Below are 12,608 nucleotides of genomic sequence, written 5' to 3' on the forward strand. Positions count from 1 at the left end.
TCACATACAACTTTCACATACAACATAGCACTTATAATGCTTTAACAGTCTCATTCCAAATCCTTATTCCATAATTTTTTGCTCTCATATTCAAGTTGGAATGTGTACTACAACTTGAAGACAAAGTGTGCCAAATTCCATTGAGCAATGCATAAGTTATGGGTCATGCAAGATACCTATATATAGAAAAGTCCCTAAACCTCACCAAAAATGGCTACACCCAAGCAAACAATGATGCTGTTGCATAGCTCAAATGACATGGGATTCATCACAAAGATATGGTCATGAAGATTAGAGTCATAGAGCCCTATGAGGAAGCATGGAAAGAGTTGCGTATCGCTCATCCTTTTGTGAGGCTCACACCATGAGTTCAAGTGCTTGAACCTGGCAATACAATCATGAAGGGACTCGGTCTCCTTCTTCTTCACCTCATAGAATTGATTAATAGGGCTCCGTTTGGGACTACAAGGGGGAAACCCGACTATAAATTATTTTCATAGTGTATCATAACTAATTTTCTCCTCCATATTCAAAGCCCTGTACCATTGGTTTGCCTTGCCATTTAGGCTCAGTCCAAAAGCATTAACTTTGTCTAGCTCTCCAATGTCCCAAAAGTTTCATGGATCTACTCAAACCTCTCAACATGGGACTCCGTGGATCCTTCACCTAAGAATTTTGTGAGAAGCTTGAAGATTGTGGCCGACATACTGCTCGAAGGGTTAGTATGCCTTCTGGTAAAGGTTGGTGGCATGGCCCCCCTTCCTAATGCTTGCACTAGGACCCTCATATCTTTTTTAGTAAGCATCATTTGTGGCACAGGAGGATTTATTGGTGGGGGAGGCACTGACCCATAAGTCGGTTATTTTGGTGGGGTTTTATAAAAGGTTGTAGGTCGTACGAAGGTAGGAGGTTATTTTGTAGGTTGTACAAAGGTTATTTTTGTGGGGGATTATAAAAGATTATTTTGTAGGTCGTACGAAGGTAGGAGGGTTGGCTTGGGATTTTTTTAGTACGTTTTTTTTGAGAAAAGAACGTGTTTTTCGAATTAAAAATGCATGTGGATGTTCAAAATGCAAAAAATGCATTTTTTACAACCGGTCAACATGCACCAGTTGATCAGCTATATATTGATCGGTAAATCCCAACACCGACTGGTATTTTCTAAAAAATACCGATTGGTGTTCGGATTTACTGGTCGGTGAATCACCACAGTGACCGATATACAACAAATCACCACACTGACCGGTATACTCGAGAAAATATCGGTCGGTATAGTGTGACACCGATTGGTGTGCACAAGCTGAACGCGTGGCATGCATGCATTGGCCACAAAAGCTGACCAGTGTGTGGACATATCGATTGGTATGTCAAATTGGATTCTATAAAAGGCCCCCTTCGCGTCATTTTTTTCTACAGCTCACCGAAATTCACCGAAATTTTCTCTCAATTTTCTCCAGTTTTTCGCATCTTCATTGTTTTCCACTCTCCTACAAGCTTTTGGTGAGATTCTAACCTCGCTATTGTTCTCAGTTAGGGCCAGGTGATGGCTCTCTTCGGTCGATTGGATTCACCTCGCCTTAGTTGAGAGAAACATGTCATATGATTGTGCTTGCTTGCTTCTATATGTGTGATTGCATGATGTGTTTCACTCGGGGCCGGATGATGACTTGCTTCGGCTTGTTAGATTCATCTTGCCTCAACTGATGTTCTAGTAGTATTAGGATTAAGGCCGGGTGATGGCTTGCTTCAGCCGGTTGGATTCACCTCGTCCCAATTGAGAGGAATAGAGAGAGAGGAATATGTATGATGCTTATATGTGTTTGAATGTGTGATGTTTATCACTTGGGCTTGATGATGACTCGCTTCATGTGGTTGGATTCATCTCGCCTAGAGTGACATTCTATTAGGTAGTATTATGATCAAGGCTGAGTGATGGCTCACTTCGGTCAACTGGATTCACCTCGCTTTGGTCTAGTATCATATATTCATATATATTATACATAGGTGTCAATAAAGCCGGTTATTGTCTGGATGATGGCTCGCTTTGGTCAGCTAGATTCATCTCGATGATGACCTTCCCAATGAGCTCAAGATGTGTGAACACACAATGTTGATCTAGATCATCTTGGTTCATTACATTATGATTGCTGTTATATGTTTTCCTGTTCATCTTTTATAGCCTATCCTTCTTCAATAGCCTGATAGGATTTGTTGGATAGTGATAGGATTTGTATGAGGCGCGGTATTGCTTTTAGGATCCATGTTATAATTATCTATTAAAAATTCATGTTAGCATGTGTGTAGATCTCAATTTTATTTCTTGATTTTTTTGCATTTGTTTTTGTAATGATTGTTGAGTGTAATGCATTACGATTGGACCTAGATGTCTCAATTACTTAAATCATATTCATTGGTTTTCGCATGTACACGTCATGACTCATTGTGGTAGTAGAACCTCATGAGTGCTTACGTAATGATTGTTGTGTACCCATCTGAGTAACAGTGATGCTCCTGCGAGCTCCCTCCCTCCCTGTCGTTCCCTGTCTACCTCCCCCTCGCCGTTTGTGCGGCCCCTCCCTCTCCTTCTGCTAGCTGTTGCCCCTCCAGCCAGCCACCCCCTCTCCTCCACACTCCTTCTTCTCTCCACCACGCTCCCCTCCCCCGCTCCTCACAACCCCTCCGCTCGTCGCTCCCCACCCTCTCCGCTCCACGCCCCCACCCTCCCACTCACCTGCACCGCTCCACGCTACCCACCCCTTTCCGCTCCACTCTCCCCACCCACCCGCCTCACCCGCCTGCTCCATGCCCCCCACCCCTTTCGCTCCTCACTTACCCACCCACCTGCCTCACCCGCCCGCTCCTCTCCCCCACCCTCGCCGCTCAACCCACCTCACTCCCTCTCCACTCACCTCACCCGACGTCCTTTCCACTCACCTCACCCCACCCTCGCCTCACCTCACCTCCCCTCACCTCACCCTTTTTTTTTTTTTTTTCACCCTCTCACCTCACCTCCCTCTCCGCTCGCGCTTTGCTTCCCATTCCTCCCCCTTCATCTTCCTTTCCTTCCCCACCTTGGGAGTTCGCAGTTAGTCAAGTGATATGGCGGCTACGTGCCCCGAACCGGTGGCCCAGACGGACCCCCCCCTCCGTTAGCCTATCGCATCACTTTGACAGAGCACCAGGTCTCCTTGGTGAAGCAGGCCGCCACGGACTTCTCCCAGACATCAGTTTATGGGAGGGTCATTGGCTACTTCCCTTCACGAGCAAACATCAGGGACTAGTTGCAGTCCACCCTCTACCTCGAGGACAGTCACATTGAGGAGGTTGCACTCATGGGACGTGGCATTTTCTGGCTTAAGCTCTCCTCAGCACAGGCTGCGAGCGACATGGTCAGATGATCCCCTACCTCTGTGGGTGGGAAGATCATTCTCATGGTCCCTTGGTACAGGGGCTTCAGTGTAGCGGACTTCGACGCCCGCTTTCGTATTCCTCGACACCCAGTTACCCTTATCTTCCCAGGTCTCGCAACCGAGCTTCGCCCGATCATCAAGGACCTGGGGGTGCACTTTGGTTGGCCTATGCAAGACACATACATTGATGCGGCGGCAGCCCAAGGGGTGCCACGTGTCAAAGTGGCAGTCCTTGATCCGCAGAGCATCCCCTCGGAGTTCGAGATAGAGACAGACACAGGTGTGGTGACGCAGTGCATTCTGGTCATTGGTTGCCCAAACCAGTGTCTGAGATGCCACAGCTTCGGGCACCAGGCTCGCTCATGTCCTCGCTTCATGGGTACGGAACCTCAGAAGACCCCCAGTCAGGCAGTTCAGGATACTCCGCTCCAGTCAGCGACATCCCCTCCCGAAGGGGAACGCTGGACAGAAGTCAAACGAAAACGGAAGGGCAACAAAGTAGGCTCCAAAAAACCTTCCCAGCCACAGCAAGAGCCCCCTTAGTGTGGGGGTTAAAGGTCACTGTGCCTTTACCCTGGTTATGTACAATACTCAAACACATATATAAATGAATGAAAAAGAAGATTAGGGTGGTTTTGCACCCACCAAACTTGTGTGGCTCTTTGTCTCTCTCTCTCCTTCTTCCATTCTTGCTTCCGTTGAGAGCACTCTCAACTGGTATCAGAGCTCGGGTGATCTAGCTGAGCGTGCGTGAATGCTTGGAAGCTCAGCAGCTCTGTGGGAGGAAGGAGAAGCTCTGTGGGAAGCTTTGTGGGTGACTTTACTTGCATCCGAGTGTGCAGAGACCTTGGAGAAACCTTTGGAAAAGTCACTTTGGCTTTGCGAAGTGGTTTTGAGAGCCTGTTAAGAGCTTTCAAAGAAAAAGTCGTTTTTTGAGCTTTTCCCTGTTCCGTTCAATGACAGAGACTCCATATTGACTTGTAGAGGCAACTATTGCTTGCTTTTGGTGTCCACTTCACTTCAGGAGCTTGGAAACACCTTCATTCTTGAATCTGGGATCATTTCATTGGATTTCTGACTCACTGTGTCAGTTCCTGCGTTTTTTGCTCGGGCGTTGGAACTCAAGTTTGGAGCAACCATTTGCAGATCTGTCAGTTCCGGTGGACTCAGGAGGTCCTAAAACTTCTATGTTGCTCATCATTCGCACTCCGGTGGAGTTTACAAATAGCTCTGTTTCAAAAAACGTTTTTCAGCCCGTGTGTTGGACCTAGTGATTGAGACCACGGTTTCCAAAACCGTCTGTCCCATTACGTTCCGGATGCCCAAAAACCCCTACATATCAGTTCTTGCGCGGTTTGGTGGAGGATTTTCAGAGTTATAGATATCTGTGTATTCGATTTCGTCTCTCTGTTATGCATTTTTCATTCTAAGGTTTTGAAACCTTAGATTTATGCCACATGGCAGTGGATAAGTATTGACTCCCATTTCTCACTCATCGGTTGGGATTTTGGAGTTCTGGCAGAAGAGAGAGATTTGCAGATTTTCTTATTGAGTCCGATTATGCAATGGCACCCATGTTTTGAGGCATCTCAGGTTCTATTTTCAGTAGCGCTCATTACCGTGGGACTATGATTTCTTGAGCATACCTTATGCAGATCACTCTGGTTGCAGTTTGAGCAGTGTGCACTCATTCGTGGTATGCATTGGGTTGCAATGGATGATTTATAGGCCATTTGGATGCATTGTGGTCCTTGTTGGATGCGCTGATAGGCCCAAATTGCCTTGTGGGATGCTATTTTTTATGGACGCTTTGCACATGGATGCTATTTTATGCTGAGGGACAGCTTTGACACATTGCTGGTGATGCACTGATAGTGCTATGCTCTCTTGGATGAGATATTATTGATGCATATGCCAGTGGACGGTGTTTATGCTTGAGTCATTTGGCACTTATTGGCATTTTCTTTTGGGTCAGATTTGCTCATATGGATGCATAGTATATGCACATGAGTCAGATGCATCTTTTGACGCTTTGAGCTTTGAGTTTTGGTGATATTTCACTCTATTGTGGCATACACATTTGGGTGCACCTGGTATTTGTTGTGATTCTCTCTTGCAGGCACTAGCATTTGGGATTTTGCTTTATTTGCATCATGGCATCCTCTTCCATGTCTGAAAAGGAGTTTTTCAGCATTAAAAAGTTTGATGGGACAAACTTTTCTTTGTGGAAAGAACAAATAAGGGATGTGCTTATTCAAAAGACGCAGATTAAACCCTTGGCAGGGATTGAAGCTAAGCTTGCGGATATGTCTGAGGATGATTGGAATGAGTTGGATGCATTAGCAAAGTCTACTATTAGACTTCATCTTGCAGAGTCAGTTTATTTCACAGTAGTAAATGAGCAGACTACGGAAGATTTGTGGAAGAAACTGTGTACCACTTATGAGAAGGAAACTGCCTCTAATAAAGTTTACCTCATGAAGAGGTTGTTTGAGTTGCAGATCAAGGAAGGGGTCTCCATTGCTTCTCACTTGAATGAATTCAATATTATTTTCAGCCAACTTCAGGCTCAAAAGATGAATTTTGATGCGGAGACTAGGGCAATATTTCTCTTATGTTCATTGCCATCCTCATGGGATACCTTCTGTACAGCTGTCAGTAACTCTGCACCTGGTGGAGTACTGAAATTTGATGATGTTGTGGGTAGCTTGTTGGCCGAGGAGATTAGACGGAAGTCTATGGATGGCAACAAGCAGGATGCAGCCTTAAATGTGCAAAGGGGCAGATCACAGTTCAAGATCACAGTTCAGGGGGAAGTCCCAAGAAAGAGGGAAGTCTCGTAGCAAATCCAGGGCACGGAACATTGAGTGTTACCATTGTGGCAAGAAGGGCCATATGAAAAAGGATTGCTACAAGCTGAAAAGAGAGCAAAAGGATAAGAAAAAGAATGCAAATTGGGGTGCAAATCAAAAGGAAGAGAGTCCAAGGGAGGACAAAGGAAAAGTGAAGATCGAGGAGATCAATGCAGTCACACGTGATAGTGACAATGATGTTCTCTTCATGTCTAGTTTATCTGCAGAGTTGCTTATCACTTCAGATGATGCATATTCCCAAGATTGGATTTTGGATTCTGGTGCTTCATTCCATGTTACTCCACATAGGGAATGGTTCTCCACTTATGACAGTGGAAAGACAGGTTGTGTGCATCTTGGAAATGACTATGCATGTGACATAGTGGGAGTAGGTGACATAAAGTTTTCTTTTGCAAATGGGTCTGCATTTGTTTTGAAACATGTGAGACATGTGCCTAAGCTGACCAAGAGTCTTATTTCAGTGGGTCAGCTAGATGATGCTAGTTTTCACACCACTTTTGGCTTTCAAAGTTGGAAAATTCAAAAGGGCTCTATGCTTTTGGCTAGGGGTGCCAAGTGTGGGACTTTGTATCCCTTACATGTATTAGGGGTATTTGATCATGTTGTTGCAATAACCGAGCAGCCAAGCACTTCTTTGTGGCATTGCAGGTTGGGGCACATGAGCCAGAATGGAATGAAACTCTTATGCCGTTTGGGTTATGTACCGCATTTGAGTTTCTCTGATTTTGAATTTTGTGAGCATTGTCTCTATGGGAAGAAGACTAAATCAGCCCATAAAAGAAGGGGAAAGAAAGAGTTTGAAATGCTTGATTTGGTGCATTCAGACGTATGTGGTCCCATGCCTACACGGTCATTAGGCGGGGCTGAATACTATGTGACATTCATTGATGATGCAACTAGGAAAGTGTGGGCTTATGCTATAGCTCGAAAGAGTGATGTATTCCAGGTATTTCAGAAATGGCTGGCCTTGGTTGAGAATCAGTCAGGTAGAACGCTTAAATGCCTACGGACTGACAATGGTGGAGAGTATCTCTGTCATGACTTTCAGCATTTCTGTGATACACGTGGGATTAAGAGGGAGCTCACATCCCCTCGTACTCCAGAGCAAAATCCAGTTGCAGAAAAGATGAACCGTACCATTCAAGAAAGGTTGCAATGCATGCTTTCCAATGCAAGTCTTTCTGGTGGTTTTTGGGCTGAGGCAATGAAGACTGCAGTGCATGTGATCAATAGATCACCTAGTAAGAGTTTGGATGGTGGTATTCCTGAAGAGGCATGGAGTGGCAAGAAGCCCTCTTACTCTCATTTGCGTATATTTGGGTGTGAGGCATATGCACATGTGCCAAAAGAGAAGCTAGATCCTAAGTCTAGGAAATGCATCTTTCTGGGTTATGGTGAAAGTGGAGAGATGGGCTATCGTCTCTGGGATCCAGAAGCAAAGAAGATCATACGCAGCCATGATGTGGTCTTCAATGAGAAGAAGATGCATAAGGCACCCATGAGGGATGTGGAAATGAGGAGAATCACTTTCCAGGATGTGAATCCACCTGCATATGTTGATAGGCAGCAAGCTGTCCATGCACCAAATGTGCAAGAAATGGTACCACCAAGTACTCCCACAGGTATACAATCAAGGGTAGATGATGGATCATCTATTGGTGGAAATGATGATCCAAATGTGGCTGATATGCAGGTGGGACAGCAAGCTAAAATGCCCTTGAGAAGATCATCTAGAATGTCTAGACCACCTGATAGGTTTGTTCCAGGGGTAGACTATGTGATGCTTACTGATTGCGGGGAGCCTTCTTGCTATAGATAGGCTATGATGCGTGAGGATAAACGCAAGTGGGAGTATGCTATGTAATCAGAGATGAGTTCACTTATGAAGAATAAGACTTGGGACTTGGTTTCTTTGCCACATGGAAAGAAAGCATTGCCATGTAAATGGGTCTACAAAATGAAGGTCACAGGTGATGATGTGCCTAGGTACAAGGCCCGATTGGTTGCTAAAGGGTTCAAGCAAGAGAAGGGTGTGGACTTTAATGAGATATTCTCTCCAATTGTGAAGATGACCACACTTAGATGCATGCTTGGACTAGTGGCAGTAGAGGATATGGAGCTTATGCAAATGGATGTCAAGACAGCTTTCTTGCATGGGGATTTGCATGAGGAAATTTACATGGTGCAGCCAGAAGGCTTTGAAGAAAAGGGCAAAGAGCATTTAGTTTGCAAGCTAAAGAAGAGTCTCTATGGTCTTAAGCAACAAGCACCTAGAGAATGGTATCAGAAGTTTGATGCTTTCATTCGGTCCCAGGGTTTTAGAAGGAGTGAAATTGATCACTACCTCTACACTAAAAGGGCTAAGGATAATAGCCTGATAATCTTGGCACTATATGTGGATGATATGCTATTGGCTAGCAAGAATACTTATGAGCTAGATGCATTAAAGGCCAAGTTGCATGAGGCCTTTGATATGAAGGATTTGGGACTTGCAGGTCATATTCTTGGTATGCGCATCACGTGTGATCGGAGTAGGAAACTCCTTTGGCTTTCACAAAAAGAGTATGTTACAAGAGTATTACAGCATTTCAATATGGAAGGGGGGAAGGCAGTGAGTACTCCATTGCCTCCATATGTGAAACTGAGTCATACAGATAGTCCCAAATCAGATGAGGAAAGGGCCATGATGGCCAAGGTTCCTTATGCATCAGCAGTTGGGAGTCTTATGTATGCTATGATAGCTATTAGACCAGACATTGCATTTGCAGTGGGAGTTGTTAGCCGGTATATGGCTAATCCAGGAAAGAGGCATTGGGAGGCAGTTAAGTGCATCATGAGGTACATGAAGGGTACCAAGGAGATGTGCATCTACTTTGGTAAAGGAGACATGCGTGTACTTGGGTACACAGATTCAGACTATGCAGGGCATGTGGATAGTAGGAGATCCACTTCTGGTTATGTGTTCACCTTTGCAGGTGGTGCAGTGTCGTGGATGTCTCGCGCACAGAAGTGCGTTGCTTTGTCTACCACAGAGGCTGAGTATGTGTTGCAGCCACAGAGGGTTGCAAGGAGGCTATATGGCTTGATCAGCTAGTGGGAGATTTGGGGATTCATACAGGTGTACCGACATTGCATAGTGATTCCATGAGTGCTATTCAGCTAGCACGGAATCCGGTCTTTCATGCAAAGACTAAACACATTGAGGTCAGGTACCATTTCATCAGGGAGGTACTTGAGGACAAGCGCATAGAGCTTGTCAAGGTTCATACAGATAATAACCCTGCAGATATGCTGACGAAGAGTCTACCTAGTCAGCGGTTTGAGTATTGTCGTGTATTGATGGGCATTGGATAGTATGCTCACTAGTTGTTCTCCATTAAAGGCACATTGTCCTTTAAGTGGGAGGTTGTGGGGGTTAAAGGTCACTGTGCCTTTACCTCGGTTATGTACAATACTCAAACACATATATAAATGAATGAAAAAGAAGATTAGGGTGGTTCTGCACCCACCAAACTTGTGTGGCTCTTTGTCTCTCTCTCTCCTTCTTCCGTTCTTGCTTCCGTTGAGAGCACTCTCACTCAGATGATCCCTACCCATCAACAGCCTGGTAAGGGGAAGGAGAAGGGTAAGGAGAAGGTCAACCAGCCTCCCCCTCAGCCCTCATCCCGCCCTTCTCCCTCCTCCTCGATTCTCTGACCCCCACCCCCTCCAGGTTCCCCCCCCGCACCAGTGGTTTCCGTGCCTCTCTCTTCCTCGAGCATGATATAGAAGGAATCCCCCCCTTCCTCCACCTGCACCACCTGCAGCCCCGAAGCTAGCACAGACCTCATCCTCGTCCATCCCTCCAGGCCCGACGATGGGGAGAGGCTCTTCCCCACAGGTGGCCAGCTCCCCTCCCTCCGGTTCAGACTCCTCATCTTCATCCCCAAGCCCAAGGGCTGCTCCTAGAGCTCTTCCATTGGAGTTCTACCGAGCAGGTCCTTGGGACTACTTGGATGCAGCGGGTATTGGCTCCTTTCCCGCATGCCTAGACATCAGCATCTTCTTCCTCCGCAAGGGGGCGGAGGGTAAGGTGTCCATTCTGGCTCTGCACGATGGTCCTAGCTATTCCTTCACTATCTCCACTGAAGGGAGTGAGCAATGGACGAATGAAAATGTTTGGGAGACGATACGAGACTAGACCCAGGAGCAGGTGCAGGATTGGATTGGTAGCAGAGCAGCGGAGCTTCTTCAGTAGCAGTGGCAGGAGGGTGATGTTCGTTTGCGTTGGTGCCACAGCGCCAAGCGTTTCCAACTCCTGGTCATTATTAGGCCACTGCTGGAGTGGGCCTACGCGGATGGGCTTCGTCCCTGGAGGACTTCAGAGGTTGCGGGCTTCTACGGCATCTCCCTGGCAGAGGCATCGAGCTGGTTAGAGAGAGCTTACCACCACGGGACGAAGGGCCTGTCCCCTCTGCGGAAGGTTTTAGAGGATGGGTCTGATGATCTGACATCCCCTTCAAAACCTTCACAGAAGCGCCTCCGCCTCCAGACAGGACATCCCCCAACCACTTCGACCTCGACCGTAAGCAAACAGCTGTTTGTGGCCCACCTTCCCTCATGAGTTTACGCATTATCTCTTGGAACGTTAACGGGTTCCACTCATCAGGCACCCGTGGCCCCAGGAAGATGGTGCTCAGACAGGAGCTCTAGCCAGCCTTGGTGGGAAAGGTAGATGTGCTCCTACTACAGGAACACAAGCTTTCGGTGTCACAGACCAGTATTTGTGGGAAGGTCCTCACAGGACGCTCCCACACCTACTGGGAACCTTCGATTGGTGAGCAGGGGAGAAGCGGGGGTGTCTGCACCTCCATCGATGCTTCTCTAGTTCAGCATGTGTTTGGTTTTGGCACTTTGATCCCAAGACGTGCGCTTTGGGTGGGCCTGCATATTGAGGGATCCCGCATCAGTATCCTCAATATCTACGCACCGACTGATCTCAGACGTAGATCCATTTTTTGGAGATCCTTGACAGACCTGTTGCCAGAGATGGACTCTTGGATTGTACGAGGGGACTTCAACAACCTTGAGACCTTAGAGGATCAGCAGGGAAGGAACCCAGAGTTCCTCGGTATAGCTCAAGCAGAGCAGGCAGATTGGGACTCCTTCCTCTTTGCAGTGGGAGGTCGGGACAGCTGGAGAGAGCCGTCCTTTTGCAGATGGCCTGGGAGTCTGGACTTCTCTTGGGGCTACAGGAGGGAGGGAGGCAGACTCCTGGAGCGGCTGGACCGTTTTTATCTTAGTGATTGGGCACTTGGCAGAGGAGGAGAGTCAGGAGTGGTTCCAGGGATGACACTTTCAGACCATGCCCCAGTCATCCTAGTCCTGGACTTAGCCTCTCAGTCCTCACCTCCACGCTCATGCCGGATCCTAGATTCCATCTACACCAGAGCAGCGGTTCATAGTAGGATAGTGGACCTTTGGGAGCAGAAGTGGGACCCCACCAGGGATATGGCAACACAGGTAGCTTAGGCGCTTGCTGAGTCTAGCCGCATTTTCCAGCAGGAGGTGATTCAGACAGCGGTGTTGGGCACGGGAGAGGGGTCTCAGACGTGATCTCGCCTTGATTCAGAGGATGCAGCAGTCCTCTCCTGGCTCTGAGGAGCTCAGACAGTAGGAGGTTCGGGCCCGAGCCATGCTAGAGGATATTACCCAACATCGATCAGAGTTTTCATTTCATGCTTCCAAGTCCTTCTGGGCTAGGAAAGGTGGCAGGATGTGCAGCGAGTTCTTTAGGACTCATGGACAGAGGTCAGTAGGGGACCAGCTCCGTTCCCTTAGGACGCAGGATGGTAGTGTCAGGACAGATCCAGATGAGGTCCAGGACTTGGCGATAGACTTTTACAGATCATTATTCCAGCGGGGGCCCCCAGACCCTCGTGGCCGCATTTGTAGAGAGGAGGTGTGGAGGTCTATACCGAGACTCGTGCAGCCCAACATGAGTGACACCCTTCTCGCTCCTTTCACTGTTGTGGAGTTGCAGGATGTGGTGAGTGCTATTGATGGGCAGAAATGAGCGACACCCTTCTCGCTCCTTTCACTGTTGTGGAGTTGCAGGATGTGGTGAGTGCTATTGATGGGCAGAAATGCCCAGGTGAGGATGGCCTCTCTAGAGCTTTCTTCACCACCTTTTGGGAGTAGATCCATCGACCCTTGCTTGCAGCCTTCCAGCACATCTTCTCCAGTGGGTAGATGCCAGAGAGCCTTGCGACAGGCCTGATTTGCCTCATCCCCAAAGGGGGGGACCGCCAGGAGATCAGACAGTGGCGCCCAATCACCCTCCTTC

The sequence above is a fragment of the Dipteris shenzhenensis genome, chromosome 6 (assembly GCF_047967505.1).
Source record: "Dipteris shenzhenensis isolate YYH24624 ecotype China chromosome 6, Dip_SZ_1.0, whole genome shotgun sequence".
In the NCBI taxonomy this organism is placed as follows: domain Eukaryota; kingdom Viridiplantae; phylum Streptophyta; class Polypodiopsida; order Gleicheniales; family Dipteridaceae; genus Dipteris; species Dipteris shenzhenensis.